Raw genomic sequence first — 17,986 nt, forward strand, 5'->3', positions numbered from 1 at the left:
GGACACAGGACCAAGAAATTTGAATTTTGCCAAGCCTTGAGGCCACTTCATTCATGGAAAATATTTAAGAACTACAGGCCCAGAACATTAGGTCTTAACCCAGGGTATACATTAGACTCACCTGGAAAGTTTTCACGATTCACTAGCCGTCCACCCATCCAACCTAAGTTAGTAGGTCTGGTGTAGTGCTTCTGCATGTATGCTTTTCAGAAGCTCCCTGGGTAATATGTATGCATTATCTGATTAACAACAACTGGAACAGAAAATGGAATCCAATCTGGTTCTCTGCTCCTTCATGAATAAATGTATGCTCGTCTTGCACACAGGGTATTCACTACTTCAGATACACTCCATACTCTGAAAGAACAATGTGCTAAAGTCCACACCTGAGACTGTCTCTAAGCAAATCTTTACATGGGATGTTCCTCCATGTCTTTTTCGGCACATGGGAATGATCCAGCCCTCTTATCTACACCCCATATGATCTTTTGATGTTTGTATTCCATCCAGCAAGTAAAAATAGGAGAAGTAGCACATCTACTAAACGTTTATCTCTGAAATGTATCAGGTGGTGGTTTCCAAGTGAGTGATCCAGTCCCTAATAATAACACTATATTAGCTAGATAATCCAATTTAATATGAACTTGGTAATATTTAAACAATTTTATACTTCTCAGTTCTGAAATTTAAAAGGCAAACAAACCAGCAATAGAAAAGAGGAAGGCATCTGTTCAAAGCCCATTTCTAGAGTGGTCTCATTTTATACCTGTCTACTTCCATCTCCAGATTCATTGCTCACTGCTCCCTTAGACCATTTGATTATCTTCTTTTACTGCTAGGATTGCACCATCCTCTATTCTTTAAACATGCCACTCAACTACTCAAGTGGGCATCCTCTGTAGTTGGTGAAAATTTTGGAAACCATATGACCTCTGGGACACAGTCTTCTCTCTCAGGATCTCTCCACAGGTTTTGGCATAAAATTCAAACTTGTCAACATGGCTTATGATAGGGTAACCATGTAATCTATCATCCAATTCAAGTGTTGTAAAAATGAAAAAAAAGGGTGCTAGCAGCAATTACAGTGGAATCAATGGGCAAACTGAGATAGCCAATACCCTTCATATGTGGCAGTTAAGGACCTCCCTCCTGCTCATGTGGCCAGCACTTTATTAATGTCTGCTTTGTAACAAACTTGATACCTATGTTATTTCTAATCAGCACAAGTCCTTATTTTAAAAAAAGAGGAAGCACAAAGAAGTTGAAATGTTTGCAGGACCTTTTACAGATAGGAAGAGGCAGAATTGAAAGTCAAATCCTGATTTGTTTGGTTCCCATAGCCAAACGTTTCCTTAGGTGAGTGCTTTTCTTAACTAGTAACTTTATAAAACAGAATGATGAGTAAATGAGTAATTCAAACCTGTCTTTTAAAGGTCCCGAAGAACAAATCACCTACAACATAACTCAAAGAAAATTTAGATCTAAGTCTATAAAGTCAAAAATATAAGTTCCTCTCTGCCCCTACTCTCAACTAACTCAGCCTACTTTGCAGAGATAAGCAATGATCACAAAATCCGGTTGATATTTGCAAAACTTTTAAAACTGAAAGCATAAACGTGTTTCTCCTTCTTTTCTACTTAACTTGGAATATATTACATGAATAACTTTCTTAACGCTTGATTAGGAAATACAGCCAAGTTTTAAGCCAACAATAGATAGTGCTTTCACATATAAATCTGCAGACAAACACAAAAACTGCACATTAATTCTTTAATTAAGGCTAAGGGACACTCAGTAATAAACTCACGAGAGTGGAAAGAACAAAATGTATTTCATGCTTAGTAAATTTTTCTCCTGTAGCTGGCAGGTTCAAAGAGTTCAAAAGATAATCATTGAAGACTGAGCCTGTTATGTAAAATTGGAGTCCACATCTTTGACTTCTAGCAGTGGGATACCAGGGAGAACAACCTGGGTCATCATACTGTAACTCACCTCTCTGGGCCTCAACTCTCAGTACTAAATCAAAGAGCTAGACCTTATGAGTCCCAGGCCTTCCTCACATTCCTTTCTTCTCTGCAGGAGGACAAAAAATATCACTACCCTCTCTCATCTACCAACTGGTCCCTTTTCTCCAGGGCAGAACACACAAACCAACATCCAAGAGGGAAGCTGCAGCAGAATTACTGAACCGTGGAATCATTGCTCCCTCACCCACCTACTACTTGCTCCCAAAGAGATTCACAACTAGAGAGAGAAAAGAAAACTAATTTGAATAACGTGTACATCTTTTCCATCCCCAAAGTTTTCTTCTTGTGAAGAGAGGTCAAAATAATATAATGCCTGGTTATTCTCCACCTGTTTGCTCATTAGGGAGGTCCTTATACGCTTGGTAAGTCTTTGAAGAATCAGTGGGTATGTGTATTATTCTGCCCATGCTGCTATAACAAAATACCAAAGCATGGGTGGCTTAAACGACCGACAGTTATTTCTGACAATTCTGGGGGCTGAAAGTCCAAGATCTAGGTACCAGAGGATTCAATCCCTGATGAGGGCTCTCTTCCTGTCTTGTAGAAAGTCATTTTCTCCCTGTGTCCTCACATGGTGGAGAGTGAGAAGAAACAAGCTTTATGGTGTCTCTTCTTATGAGACACTAATTCTGCCATGAGGGTGACACCCTCCTGACCTCATCTAAAACTGATTATCTCCCAAAATACCCATCTGCAAATCCCAAATATCATATTGAAAATAAGAGTTACCACATATGAATTTAAGGGAACATGACTCAGTTTATAGCACTATGCTCAGCTCAACCCTTTTTCTGATCTTGGGAGTGAACAAACCCACCAAAACTGTGAGTTTACCTTTGTTCTCACATGTTGGAAGCCTCACTGGACTGATGGTGATAAGCTGCCTGATTCTTGGGCTTGGTATTAACAGTTCCACTTGGCTCACAACCTAAATCCAGGCCTTCCATCCTAGTCTTTAATCTCAATAAAAGTGGTATTCTGGGCATATTGTACTTTTTGCGGTCCTCTTAATGACTGCCACCAATTACCAATCCCACCTTCAATCAATACGTACAGGGTTGTGGATGTTTTTAGCCATGTGCTCCAACTGAGCAAACAATTTAGGTACTTTAAAGGTACATTTTCCTCCTTATCTGTGTGTGTGTGTGTGTGTGTGTGTGTGTGTGTGTGTGTGTGTACATGTGCATTGGAAGGAGTAGTGGTATTAGTGGCTGATATTCTGCACACACCCCATAGCACTCTTGGGCAGCAGTCCCACAGTGTGGCATGAGCCTGCCTTTCCTGTAACACATCCTCCTCCTAACAACACGTGTTTCCACCTGCCTCAGCCTCCCTAAATGCTGGAATTACAGGAGCAAGGCACCATGCCTGGCCAAAAAAACAGTTTTATCTCAAACATGAGACAGAAGGAACAGTTCCAGGGTCTATTTATTTAATTGGTTATTTATATATCAATAACTCAGAACCTCTTTTCTCTAACATCAGCACTGTGCCAATTACTCAAAGTAGTTTTTTAGTCATGGTCACTAGGTGATTATCACTGCTCCAAACATCTCATTCAGTGAAACATGATGAGATTCAGTGGAAAAAGAAGGGAGCATCTCTTGCTCTGGCTTTTTTTTTTTTTTTTTAAGAACAAGAAATTCTTCTCCTAAAATCTTTCAGCATACTTCTTACATTTCAGGAGCCAGGATTGGGTCATATTCCCCTCCCTAAACCTACCAGTGAAAAAGGTAATGGGATTAGTGTGATTCATCTAGGCAAATAGAGTTTTATACCTGACTTACGATGGAATACGAGGACTCAACTAGCAGGAGAGGGGAAAAAACCTGCTGGGTTGGTAACCAGGAGTGTCTTTTCTACCTACCAGTCAGAATAGATGTATAACACAAGAATATGCTGTTTGTTGTAGAATATAGGGTCATTTTTCATATGCAACTAAAGTCTCCTCTTCCCTGATGTGTGACTGAAGACTTTAAGGTAGATAGGAAACAGTACCTGTGTTCTGGATGTTATCCACTGCAACAGCACATTGGGGTAGAAAAGCAGCGATCACATTTAATTAAACTATGTAAATCCTTTCCTAAATGACTAGTGCTCTTGTTACCTTTCACGAATGGATGAAATGAACAAATAAATTATAGGATTACTCAGATTCTGTTCCTGGAAAACTGTCACATGATCCTTGGGGCTGAGGCACAGATAGAGAGCTTTGGCTTTAATAGAATTCCAGCCAGACAGTAAATTGACAAGCTTATATGGAAGTTTAAATTAGACGTGCTTCTTCCAACATGAGAGAGAATCGTTTTGCTCTTCTCCTTTGCTACAACTACTTATGTAGGATATCCACAATTATTTAACAAATGTTGGCAGTGATGTTATTCATATTAGATAAGAACCATCTGAGAATGCTAAAATATATCCTATTTGCAGCGATCAGTGAAAGACTGTTGCATAATTAGTTTCTTGAACATTTTAAACATTTTATTTTCCATTGATTAATTTTAAGTTGTAATAAAAATATATGATGTTCTTGCTCTTTTTTAGCTATGTTGTCAAGGCCAGCTTGTGGATTGCCTAGACGAAGAAAGGAGTATGAGTTTCTGATAATGTGCGTGCTACATGAAAGGTAGAGTAATACAGTATGAAAGTATGAGATTTAATGATAGAAGAGTCGACTTTAACTTTTATCTCTGCCACTTAACTGTCTCTTAAGCAGGTCAATCAATTATTTTCAAACTGCTTATTCATCTATGAAATGAAGACAATATTATCTGCTGTGTAGGCTTATTGTATAAAACACTCAGTGCAAGGCCTGACACATAGTAGGTACTTGGGGATGACAGATATTATTATTTATTAATGGATTGGAGATAACTCATACATGCTTGCTGCTACTGGGCTAAGTGATCTAAACCTAGATACATAGGTAGAATTAGCATTATTTTTGTAGCCATGTAAGTAAAATTTTTTAATGAATAAGAATTTAGATCAGAGCCCAAAAGACAAAATTTTAAACCTCCTGTGATTGTTCATTTATATGTTGATATAAATAGTTGATTCATATGTATTCATAAATAGTTAATTGATGTTAGAGAAAAGAAGTTCTACAGTGCCTACAACATGTAGTCAAACATTACTAATTTTTATTGTAAGGACATTTTTGGATGAGATTAACACTTAATAGATGATTTTTGTATAAAGCAGATGGCCCTCCATCATGCAGGTGGGTCTCATCTAATCGTCCGAATGCCTGACTGGAACAAAAGACGTACCTCTCGTGAGCAAGAGGACCTGCTGCCATAGACTGTTTCCAGACGTGAGCTGGAACACTGGCTCTTCCCTGAGTCCCCAACATGTAAGCAGCCAATAAACATAAAAAAATGCTCAACATCACTCATCATTGGAGAAATGCAAAGCAAAACTACAGTGAGATACTATCTAACACCAGTCAGAATGACTATTAAGAAAAAGTCAAAAACTAACAGATGCTGGTGAGCCTGTGGAGAATAGGGAATGCTTATACACTGTCGATGGAAATGTAAATTAATTTGGCCACTGTGGAAAGCAGTGTGGAGATTTCTCAAACAACTTAGAACTATTGACCTGGCAATTCCATTGCTGGATACATATCTGAAAGAAAATAAATTGTTCTACTAAAAAGCATGCACTTTTACATTCATAAAAGCATTAGTCACAATAGAAATTTTATGGAACCACTTTAGGTGCCCATGTAAGGTGGACTAAATAAAGAAAATGGGATACATATACCATGGAATACTATGCAGCCATGAAAAAGAACAAAATCATGTTCTTTGCAGCAACATGGATGGCACTTGAGGCTATTATCTTAAGTGAATTAATGCAAAAACAGAAAACCAAACACTGTACATTCTCACTTTCAAGAGAGAGCTAAACATTAAATACTCATGGACATAAAAATGGCAACAATAGACACTGGTAATTACTAGTCGTGGGAGGGTAAGATGCACAAAGTTTGAAAAACTAATAGTTGAGTATTATGCTCACTACAAGCATCACAAAATCATTTGTATCCCAAACCTCAGCATCACACAATATACCCATGTAACAACCCTGCATAGGTTGTTGAATCTAAAATAAAAGTTGAATCTAAAATAAAAGTTGAGATTACTTTTTAAAATTTGTTTTTTGAAGTATCTACAGACAAAACATATTGAAAAAATGAATTTAGATAATAAAGTCTTATCTTTGGTATCTTAAAATTATTTAAAAATATTTCATAAAGGATGCTTATGAAATCTAAGTATCTTGAATCTAAAATAAAAGTTGAAATTATTTTTTAAAATTTGCTTTTTTGAGTATCTACAAACAAAACTTATTCAAGTTGCAGATTTTTGGGGAAATATATTTATGAATATCTGATATGTTTCAGATGTTTAGGCATAAGCATTGAAGGTTAATAATACCATATTAGCCTTTGAAAAGAGTGTGAATGTTTCTATCCTCAAGTTTTGAGTAAAAGAAAGAAAAAAGCTAGTGGTGGCAGAATTCCGAAGATGTTGCCCAAATAACCTGTCTTCTGCTTATTCAATCAAACGCTTAAGATACTGTTCAAGATTTTGCAGATGTAATTGAGGTTATTGATCATAAAAGAGGGATAGCATCCTGTATTATCCAGGTGAGCCCAGTCTAATCACTTGATTCGTTTAAAGCAGAGAACTTTCTCCAACTGGGGTCAGAGAAGAGATGTGGCAGAAAAGAAAATGAGTTAAAGAGACCAAAGGGAAATGCAGTCGGCCTCTAAAAACTAAGAATGACCCCCAGCCAACTGCCAGCAAGATAACTGGGATTTAAGTCCTATAACCACATAGTAGCAAATTCTGCCAACAGCGTAAATCATTCTGGAAACAGATTGTCTCCCAAAGCCTTCTGGCAAAATCCCAGGCTGGCCAGAACCTTGATTTTGACCTTGGGGAAGCTAGAGCAGAACTAGCCACCAGTTCCTGACCTACAGAAGTGTGAAGTAATAGATCTGATTGGCTGTAAGCTGCTAAATTTATGATAATTTGTCATAGCACCAATATAAAACAAATCCAGTACTTTTTTAAAAAATTCCTTACCTTCTTCTGCTTCCTCATTTCCACCACATCTACAGCAGCAAAAGCAGTTTTCAGTGGATCCACAAGAAAGAAAAGTGATGCTCTTGTAGAAGCATCCTACAAGTTTAAAATAGCCAAGAACAAATTCTTCAAATTAGCATTTTTATTTAAAATCTAATTGTTAAGCGAAATCAGAATACTTATGTTGAGAAGGTGACACTCCAAATTCTCATTCTGCCATCTACTCATTTATTATGACTTGGGACATGTCTTTAGCCCCTTATTACATGGCTTTCACATGAGTACATGAAAAATATACACTTGCATTACAGTGTCATTGTATAGATTAAAAAACATTTTTTAAAAACTATCCCTTATGAAATATGTTTAAATAATTTTAAGATGCACAAGATAAGACTTTACTATCTAAATTCATTTTGTTATTACAAAGCAATATGTATTTACTATAAAACACATATTTAAAAAACAGTTAAGACAAATATTTTCTTAAGAAGGGGAAAACAAAAAGTGTAATTATATTCTAGACTAATTTTGATGTATATAGCCTTCCAGACATTCAATTTTTGCACATTGTAATCCACTTGTGCATTTATAATGTGGCGGGAAAACTTAGTGACATTTTCTTCTTAATTTTCACCACTGTAAAGATATCAGAGAGAATAAAATTGTTTCCATTTTTCTTTTCCAGGGAAATAGAAATTGAATCTCACCAACTCAGTTTGCCATACCCAGATTTCTCTTCTTTCCCTTCCCCGAGAAGACAGAAACTTCCCTTGACTGTGAAGGGGAGGGTCCCTTAGATCCCTTTTGATGGGGAACCCCTCCGCAGTAGAGGATTAGGCAGAGGAGAATGGCCGCATGACCTCTCAGAAGGTCTAAATTCAGCCCAGCAAAAATTCTGATGTAAGAACATCCAAACTATGTAGAAAAAACATTTTACTTGTATAATAGCTTTGCCAAAATTCTATAACCTGCTTTTTTCACTTGATATCTTAACATTTTTTACATCATCAAACATAGAGATACAAAGTAAATTTAAGAGCTACATAATATAATTTTGGATAGATGCTCCATAATGTTCTATTAGTAATATATTTTTGGGCATATTGGTTAAATCCAAGTTTTCATTAATGTAAACAATCTTGCTGTCAGACTCAAGTATCTTTACTGTAAGGAAAGAGTAATTCAAAGCAACATGTGCTTTACAAGAATCAAAGCCAGGAAGCTGAGAAGCACAATTGACGTAGGTCAAATCTAGGACACTAATTTGAAACCACCGAAGAATGGAAAGCTTCTTTACAAAACCTCCTCAAACATATGGTCGCTATCTCAGTCTCCGTTACTTAATTTTTGGTGACTTACTATTTGGTTTTCTCAAAGGCAGGTGGCCTCTTGTGAACCAGGCAACAAATGCATTGCTTTTCATATTCTCAGGCTTTCTTCAATGTTCAGCAAAGAGTGAATGCATACGATTTATAGAACGATTGCCACAATGATGCTTGCTTTGTTAACACATATTAAGGTGAAAGGAGATTTGAAAAAACACATATTCACTAGACATACCTTTAAAAGCATATTATGACTTGGCATCTCCAAAAAACAGAAACCGGTGATGGTTCAGTGCTCTTTCTGACATCCGAGATTTGATTTAGGAGCATGTGTTTAGGTGATTGCAATTTATTAAACAGCCGGACTAAGAATACAAATTCTAGAACAAAGAAAGACAGACATTTTACTAGGGTCTGCATGTCTGGGCTTTTGCAATTCTTCTTAATGATTCAATAAATACATGTGATATAATTTGATAGGCTAAACTTTTTGTTTGTATGTACCATTAGTTACCCAGAGGTTGAAGGTATTTAAATACATGAAATTTGGTCTCCAAGCAGAAACTTCAAATACATTTAAATAAGTCTAAACATTGAGCAAATATTTTGAGGGGAGAATCTCATGTATTGAATCTGGGAAAAAGTGTCTTGATAAGCCACCAGGTCAAATCAATGAAGTACTTCATTCAAATTGTTCCATCATCACATATGGTTCATTCTCCACTGGCTTGTGTGCTTTCTAACTCGAGTGGTTTATTAGTGAGACGACCACAGAGGGACAGCTGGGGTGTATTCTGTAGGCTGGCTTCTGGCCTTCCTTCCCCTGAATGCTGTAGGCAAGCAGCCACAGGGAGTTCCCAGTATTGAAGACTTGTTATTCCTTAGCAGCCAGGAATAAACCTTTTGTGTCGTGTCTAACTTCAACATTATGGAAAGACATGGTATGCTAAAATGGCTTAAAAGTTCAATTTAACTAGGAGGAGGCTGAAGTATGCAGGAGAAAACAAATGTCTCAAAAGCCTTGACTTGCAAAAAGACGGCCCTTTAAAATCATGGCTCCCCAGCAAAACTGTTTACCAAGTCTTGCCTGTTTTTCACTCTCTTAACAGGAGCTCAAATGTCCATTTTCAAGCACTCTTTATGGATGTAGAACCCAGGAAAAATCATGAGGTTCTTCCCGCCTTCAACACATTATAGGTGCACTTTCTATTTTCAAACTGAGGATAGCTTTTAAAGGGAGAATATACCATAAAAAGAAAGCAATTCAAAATCATGTATACTGCAGGGGAGGGATGTTTAAAAATCTAAATTCAGTTCTTTTTGAGACATGGAATAGAGAAAGGATCACTGTCTTTCTACCCCTAGCACACACACACACACACACACACACACACACACACACACAGACATACACACACACACACACATGTTTTGAATCTCAAATTTATGAAAACCCCAGATAATGAAATGAAACTCTTTCTAAGGACACTTCCAAAAGTCACTGTGGAGTCACCAGTAGCTTAGAATTTCTTAAACGTGATCTTTCAGATTTGGCTGTCTCTCAAAGACGCAAATCCAATGAACATTAATATAAAGGCTGTCTTTGATGGTAACTGTAATCATGTAGAAATCTAAAAATTCAGTCATCATTTTAACTAGCTTATCAGGATTGGTGGAGGAAGAAAAAGAAAATATTGCATGTATACCTGGAATACCATTGTCTGTGCTCATTTTACTTTGACTACTTATTTAATTTGCTTTTCACATGTGTGTATTTGAATACCATGGGAAACTCAGTGCATTTTGTTACAATATTCTCTTCTGGTTCTAAATTGAATCCTATAATGTAGTTAACAAAGTCCTATGAGTCTACATATTGAATAATTGTGCAATAAATAAGTAACAAAAAATCTGACCTATTTGATTTTCTGATCTGTTTCAGGATAAATAAAAAGAACATGGAAAAAAATTATTTGAATCTAAATAGAATCTTATCCATCTACAGGAGGAAAGGGCAAAATAGTTGGTGGCCAGAATTAATTTGATGTTAATAAATAACACACATAATAAAGTTGGATTCCTATTTTACTTAGAGTAGTTCCAGTTCCATATTAACTCTCAAGAGTGAGATATCTTGTAAGTCTTCAGAAAAAAAAGATTTATTATGTGCTAGATTCTGTTTTATAAATCCTTCAGTGCAAGTGTTACTGAGCATGACAAATTGAAAGACACTATCATTCTTTATATTTTCTTCTTTGTAGATGAAATCTGTGAGTCAAACAAAAATAAGAGACCTGCCCTTGAGAGTAGAGTCTAAAACATAGTTTTTTAAATCAGTGGAATGCAACAAATTCTGTGCTGTTCTGATGAAGTTATGTATCCAGAACTGCTTCTTCAGGAAGCCAAGGCAGCATTAGGGATGACAATTCTGGTGTACTTAAAAAGTTCATAATGCAAACATTTTCCCTAGAGACATTGGGTAAGAGGAAAGCTCTAATTTCAAACAAATAAACTACAAAATGATTTAACTTATGCTCAGACCATAACTAACACCATCATTCAGAAACCAACAGTACACTCTACCATGCCCTGAATTAAATCATTTGTAGTGTAGATTTAACCACTAAACACAAATTCATCAACAGTTTTGCAAATGCTACATTTCCATTTCACCCAAAGAAGGCAATACTTTTAAGAAATGTTAATGGTATCAACAAGTGTATTTCATTTCTGCTATTCAATATTATTGGTTCAAAATGTTAGATAAAATTCAAAGAGTATTTGTTGTCAGTCATACAATCCAAGGTCAGGTGCCAATGTAGCATTTTTATTTATACATCTGCTCACAGGCTAGAGGTCAGGTTGGTTGTTCCACAGTGGGCAATTATGTGCAAATCTTCCCCTAAAGGCCTTGGCTGAGAGGTGAAAGAAAGAGGCTGACAAATTCAGTTTTGCAGGAAGAAACATCTAATAGGGACTTAAGGACAGAAACCAATTCTCAGGTGGCCAAGAGACACTGGATCTTTGCACCTGCCTTCCAGAAAGTATCCTTTATATAGCAAGCTTTTAGGGTAAAACATGTGCATCTGGGCATGCCTCTGACTTTCTTGCAAAACTTATGGCTACTGGGAAGGTTATATAAGCATCTTTATGAGGGGTTATCTATGCTACAGGCATTATTTCTTAACCTGGCTGCAGAATGACTTAGAATGTAAATGTCTAGCATTAGTCATTTGGGCAGATTTGATTAAAGATGATTCTCTTCCCATACAACAGGCCATTTTTCTAAATCAGTGATTTAGAAAAAAATAATATATTTTTCTAGTTTCATATGTAGACATGAGATTTACCTACCTACCCTACTTCCCAATTCAGGAATTATAGCTATATATAAAGAGTGCTTAAGCATATCAGATACTGTGTTATTTCCATGAATTGCCACATTTGTAAATTTTCACAAGAATTCTCTGAAGTAGGCGTTAGCATCTGCATTTTGTAGATAAGAACTTGGATGTAAAAAATAATAAGTAATTTAAAACAACAAGGAGAAACCATTAACCCAGTAGAATGGTTAAAATTCAGAACACTGAGAACACCAGATGCCGGTGACAATGTGGAGCAGCAGGAACTCTCATTCATTGCTGATGGGAATGCAAAGTGGTACAGCCACTTCGGAAAACAGTGTGGTAGTTTCTTACTAAACTTACCATACTTTTACTGCATAATCCAGCAATTTTAGTCCTTTGTACTTACCCAAAGGAAAAATTATGCCCACACAAAAACCTGCACACAGTTTTATGGCAATTTTATTCATAATTGCCAAAACTTAGAAGCAACCAAGATGTCCTTCTGTAGGTAGATAAATAAACTGTGGTACATCTGGAAAACGAAATGTTATTCAGTGTTAAAAAGAAATAAGCTGTCAGTAGTATTTTGTAGTTTTCCTTTTAGAGGTCTTTCACCTTAGTTAAGGATATTCCTAGTTTTCAAAATTTGTTTGTTTTATGTAGCTATGGTAAAAAAGGCTGAGTTCATCATTTGATTCTCAGTTTGTTTACTGTTGGTGTATAGGAGAGCTACTGATTTGTGTACATTAATTTTGTATTCTAAAACATTTGAATTCATTTATCACTTCTAGGAGCTTTTTTTGAGGAGTATTTAGGGCTTTCAAGGCATACAATCATATTGTCACCAAACAGCAACAGTTTCACTTTCAGTTTACAGATTTGAATGCACTTTATTTCTCTCTTGCCTGCTTGCTCTAGCTAGGATGTCCAGTACTATGTTGAATAGAAGTGGTGAGAATGGATTGGTCACCAGGGGATTCCACCAAGATGGATGAACAGACACAGCTCCAGTGCACAGCTCCCAGTGAGTGAGACACAGAAAGTGAGCGATCTCGCATCTCCAACCAAGGTACCAGGTTCACAGAACTGAAAAAAACACTTTAAACTTCATATGGAACCAAAAGAGAGCATGCATAGCCAAGGAAATCCTAAGCAAAAAGAAGAAAGCTAGAGGCATCATGCTACCTGACTTCAAACTACACTACAAGGCTACTGTAATTAAAACAGCATGGTACCGGTATCAAAACAGAGACATAGACCAATGGAACAGAACAGACGCCTCAGAAGAAATGTCACATATCTACAACCATCTGATCTATGACAAACCTGACAAAAACAAGCAATGAGTAAAGGATTCGCTGTTTAATAAATGGTGTTGGGAAAACTGGCTAGCCATCAGCAGAAAGCTGAAACTGGACCCCTTCCTTACACCCTACCCTAAAATTAACTGCAGATGGATTTAATATTTAAACATAAAACCTAACACCATAAAAATCCTAGAAGAAAACCTAGGCAAAACCATTCAGAACATAGGCATAGGCAAGGACTTCATGACTAAAATGCAAAAAGCAATGGCAACAAAAACCAAAATAGACAAATGTGATCTAATTAAACTTAAGAGTTTCCGCACAGCAAAAGAAACAATCATTTGAGTGAACTGGCAACCAACAGAATGGGAAAACAGTTTTGCAACCTACCCATCTGACAAAGGCCTAATATCCAGAATCTACAAAGATCTAAAGCTGATGTACAAGAAAAAAACAAGCAAACCCATTCAAAAGTGGGTGAAAGATATGAACAAACACTTTCCAAAAGAAGATATTTATGAGGCCAACAAACATGAAAAAATGTTCATCATCACTGTTCATCAGAGAAATGCAAATCAAAACTATATTAAGATACCTTCTCATGTCAGCTAGACTGGCGATTATTTTAAAAATCTGGGGATGACAGATGCTGGAGAGGATGTGGAGAAAAAGAAATGCTTTTACACTGCTGGTGGGAGTGTAAATTAGTTAAACCATTGTGGAAGACAGTGTGGCAATTCCTCAGGGATCTAGAAATAGAAATTCCATTTGACCCAGCAATCCCATTACTGGGTATATACCCAAAGGACTATACATCGTTCTGTTATAAAGACACATGCACACGTATGCTCACTGTGGCACTGTTTACAATAGCAAAGACTTGGAACCAACCCAAATGTCCATCAATGATAGACTATACAAAGAAAATGTGGCACATATACACCATGGAATACTACACAGGCATAAAAAAGGATACATTCATGTTCTTTGTAGGGACATGGATAAATCTGGAAACCATCATTCTCAGCAAACTGACAAAAGAATAGAAAACCAAATACTGCATGTTTTTGCTCAAAGGCAGGTGTTGAACAACAAGAACACATGAGCACAGGGAGGGGAGCATCACACACTGGGGTCTGTTGTGGGGACTAAGAGAGGGACAGTGGGGTTGGGGAGGTTGGAGAGGGATAACATGGAGAGAAATGTCAGATATTGGTGACGGGAGGATGGAGGCAGCGAACCACCTTGCCATGTATGTACTATGCAACAATCCTGCATGATCTGCACATGTACCCCAGAACCTAAAGTACAATAAAAAAAGAAGTGATGAGAGTGAGCACCCTTGTCTTGTTCCAGTTCTCAAGGGGGAATGCTTTCAACTTTTCTCTGTTCAATATTATCTTGACTGTGCATTTATCACAGATGGCTTTTATTATATTACAGTACATCTCTTCTATGCAGATTGTGCTGAGGGTTTTAATCATAAAAAATAGGCTGATTTTTGTCAAATGCTTTTTGTGCATCTATTGAGATGATCGTGTGATTTTTGTTTTTAATTCTGCTTATGTGCTGTATCACATTTATTGACTTGCATATGTTAAACCATCCCTACATCCCTGGTGTGAAACCCACTTGATCATAATGGATTATCTTTTAGATATGCTGTTGTATTCAGTTAGCTAATATTCTGTTAAGAATTTTTGCATCTGTATTCATCAGGGATATTGGTCTGTACTTTACTTTTCTTGTTGTGTCCTTCCCTGATTTTGGCATTAGGATGATACTGGCTTCATAGATTGATTTAAGGAGAATTGCCTTTTTCTCTATCTTGTGGAATAGTGTGAATAGGATTGGTACTAATTCTTCTTTGAAAGTCTGATAGAATTCAGCTGTGATTCCATCTTGTCCTGAACTTTTTTTTTTTTTTTTTGAGACAGAGTCTTACTCTGTCACCCAGGCTGAAGTGCAGTGGCATGATCTTGGCTCACTGCAATGTCCATCTTCCAAGTCAGGTGATTCTCCTGCCTCAGCCTCCTGAGTAGCTGGGATTACAGGTGTGCAACACCACATCCAGCTAATTTTTGCATTTTTTAGTAGAAACAGGGTTTCACCATGTTGTCCAGGCTGGTCTGGAACTCCTGACCTCATGCACATGTATGTTCATTTGCCTACTTCAGGCTTTTAAAGTGCTGGGATTACAGGTGTGAGCCACTGTGCCCGGATCCTGAACATTTTTTTTGACAATTTTTTATTACCATTTCAGTCTTGATGCTTGTTATTAGTCTGCTTAAAGTTTGTATTTCTTCCTGTTTAATCTAGGAGAGTTGTGTATTTCCAGGAATTTATCCATCTCCTCTTTGTTTTCTGGTTTATACATGTAAAGGTGTTCATAGTAGCCTTGCACAAAGAAATGAAAACACATCCCATGCTCATGGATGGGTAGAATCAATACTGTGAAAATGACAAACTGCCAAAAGCAATCTACAAATTCAATGCAATTCCCATCAAAATACCACCATCATTCTTCACTGAACTAGAAACAAAAAAAACTAAAAGAACTAAAATTTATGTGGAATCAAAAAAGAGAACACATAGCCCAAGCAAAAAGAACAAAGTGGAGATATCACATTACCTGATTTCAAACTATGTTCTGGTGACATAGTCACCAGAACAGCATGGTACTAGTATAAAAGTAGGCACAAAGACCAATGGAACAGAACAGAGAACCCAGAAATAAAGTTACAGTCAACTGGTCTTTGACAAAGCAAACAAAAACATAAAGTGAGAAAAGACACCCTATTGAACAAGTGGTGCTGGGATAACTGAAAAGCCACATGTAGAATGAAACGGGATCCTCATCTCTCACCTTACACAAAAATCAACTCGAGATGAATCAAATACTTAAATTTAAGACATGAAACTATACAAATTCTAGAAAATAACTTTGGAAAAACTCTTCTAGACATTGGCTTAGACAAAGTCTTCATGACCAAAAATCCAAAAGTAAATGCAACAAAAACAAACATAAAAATATGGGCCTTAATTAAACTAAAAAGCTTCTGCAAGGCAAAATAAACAATAGGCAGAGTAAACAACCCACAGAGTGAGAGAAAATCTTCACAATCTATACATTCAACAAAGGACTAATATCCAGAATATACAAGAAAGTCAAAAAAAATTTCATCAAAAAGTGTACTATGGACATGAATAGACAATTCTCAAAATATACAAATGACCAACAAATATGAAAAAAATATACAACATCACCAATAATCAGGGAAATGCAAACCAAAACCACAAGGTGATGATATCACCTTACTCCTGCAAGAATGGCCATGATCAAAAAAATCAAGAAAGTAATAGATGTTGGTAGGGATGTGGTAGAAAGAGAACACTTTTACGCTGCTGGTGGGAATGTAAACTAGTACAGACACTTTGGTAAACAATGTGGAGATTCCTTAAAGAACTAAAAGCAGAACTACCATTTGATCCAGCACTCCCACTACCAAGTATCTACCCAGAGGAAAAGAAGTCATTATACAAAAAAGATACTTGCACACGCATTTTTGTATTATAGCAGCACAATTCACAATTGTAAAAATATGAAACCAGCCCAAATGGCCATCAATCAATGAGTAGATAAAGAAATTGTGGCATATATATAAATATATACATAAACACATATATGGCATATATAAAAACATATACACACACACACACACACACACACACACACACACACACACACATATATATATATATATATATATATATATACACATATACCATGGAATACTACTCACCTATAAGAAGGAATGAAAGAATGGCATTTGCAGCAACCTGGATGAAATTGGAGACCATTATTCTAAGTGAAGTAACTCAGAAATGGAAAATCAAACATCATATGTTGTCTCGCTCATAAGTAGGAACTGAGGTGTGAGTATGCAAAGGCATAAGAATGATGCAATGGACTTTGGGAACTCCAGAGAAAGGGTGGGAGGGGAGTGAAGGATAAAAGACCATACATTGGATACAGTGTACACTGCTCAGGTGATGGGTGCACAAAAACCTCAGAAATCACCGCTAAAAAAACTTATTCATGTAACCAAACACCACTTGTTCCCCAAAAGACTATTGAAATTTTTAAAAATATATTTAGAAAAGGAAGGAAGAAAGAAGCTGTCGAACCATGACAAGACATGGAGAAAACGTAAATGCATACTACAAAGTAAAAAAAGACAGCCTGAAAAGGTTACACACTCTGTGAATCCAAATATATGACATTATGAAAAAAGCAAAAATACAGAGACAGAAAAAAATTAATAGTTGCCAGGAGATAGGGAAGAGGGAAAGATAAATGGGTGGCGCATAGAAGACTTTTAGAACAGTGAAAATACTCTGTGCAATAATATAATGGTTAAATGGTGGTTACATATTGTCATATGTTTGTCCAAACCCACAGAATGTACACTATGAAGGGTGAAGCTAATGCCAACAATGGACTTTGTGTGAAAACAATGTGTGGGTTCATCTGTTGTAACAAATAGACTGCTTTGATGGGAGATGTTGATAACTGGAGAGACTATTTATGTACGGGGTGAAGGAATACTTGGGAAATCTCTGTGCCTTCCTCTCAATTTTGTTGTCAATCTAAAACTGTTTTAAGTTCTTAATTAAAAAAACAATTTAAAAAAAAAGTAAGCCATTCAAGTAAGTGGCAAACTTGTAAGTGGTAGCCTCAGTTTTCTCTGACTTAAAAGTTATCTTACTTTATTCTCAACATTTTTTATAAAGTGGTATTATTGTAACTTTTTTCCTGGTTTAAGCAAGTTTTTGAGAACCTAATAAATGATGATTAAATTCTTAAAGAGCCTG

The 17,986-nt window shown here is 36.5% G+C and overlaps 2 long non-coding RNA genes across 4 annotated transcripts in view; one reads left to right on the forward strand and one right to left on the reverse strand.

Annotated features, from left to right (window-relative positions):
* The window catches only part of LOC118143772 (uncharacterized), a 34,656-nt gene extending 26,623 nt beyond the window's left edge, over positions 1-8,033 (forward strand). The window contains exons 3-6 of one of the 3 annotated variants that reach the window (XR_004728183.3): positions 2,080-2,389; positions 4,575-4,656; positions 5,235-5,385; positions 7,818-8,033. This is a non-coding gene — a long non-coding RNA (uncharacterized LOC118143772). The remainder of the gene's footprint in view (positions 1-2,079; positions 2,390-4,574; positions 4,657-5,234; positions 5,386-7,817) is intronic. The other 2 variants (XR_004728184.3, XR_013523780.1) reach the window with 2 other exon arrangements.
* LOC128928459 (uncharacterized) overlaps positions 1-17,986 on the reverse strand; it is a 178,979-nt gene that overhangs the window by 9,389 nt on the left and 151,604 nt on the right. The window contains exons 4-5 of the long non-coding RNA XR_013523776.1: positions 8,693-8,837; positions 7,130-7,225 (exon numbers count right to left, since the gene is read on the reverse strand). This is a non-coding gene — a long non-coding RNA (uncharacterized LOC128928459). The remainder of the gene's footprint in view (positions 1-7,129; positions 7,226-8,692; positions 8,838-17,986) is intronic.

This window comes from Callithrix jacchus, chromosome 11 (assembly GCF_049354715.1).
Source record: "Callithrix jacchus isolate 240 chromosome 11, calJac240_pri, whole genome shotgun sequence".
NCBI classification, from domain to species: Eukaryota; Metazoa; Chordata; class Mammalia; order Primates; family Cebidae; genus Callithrix; species Callithrix jacchus.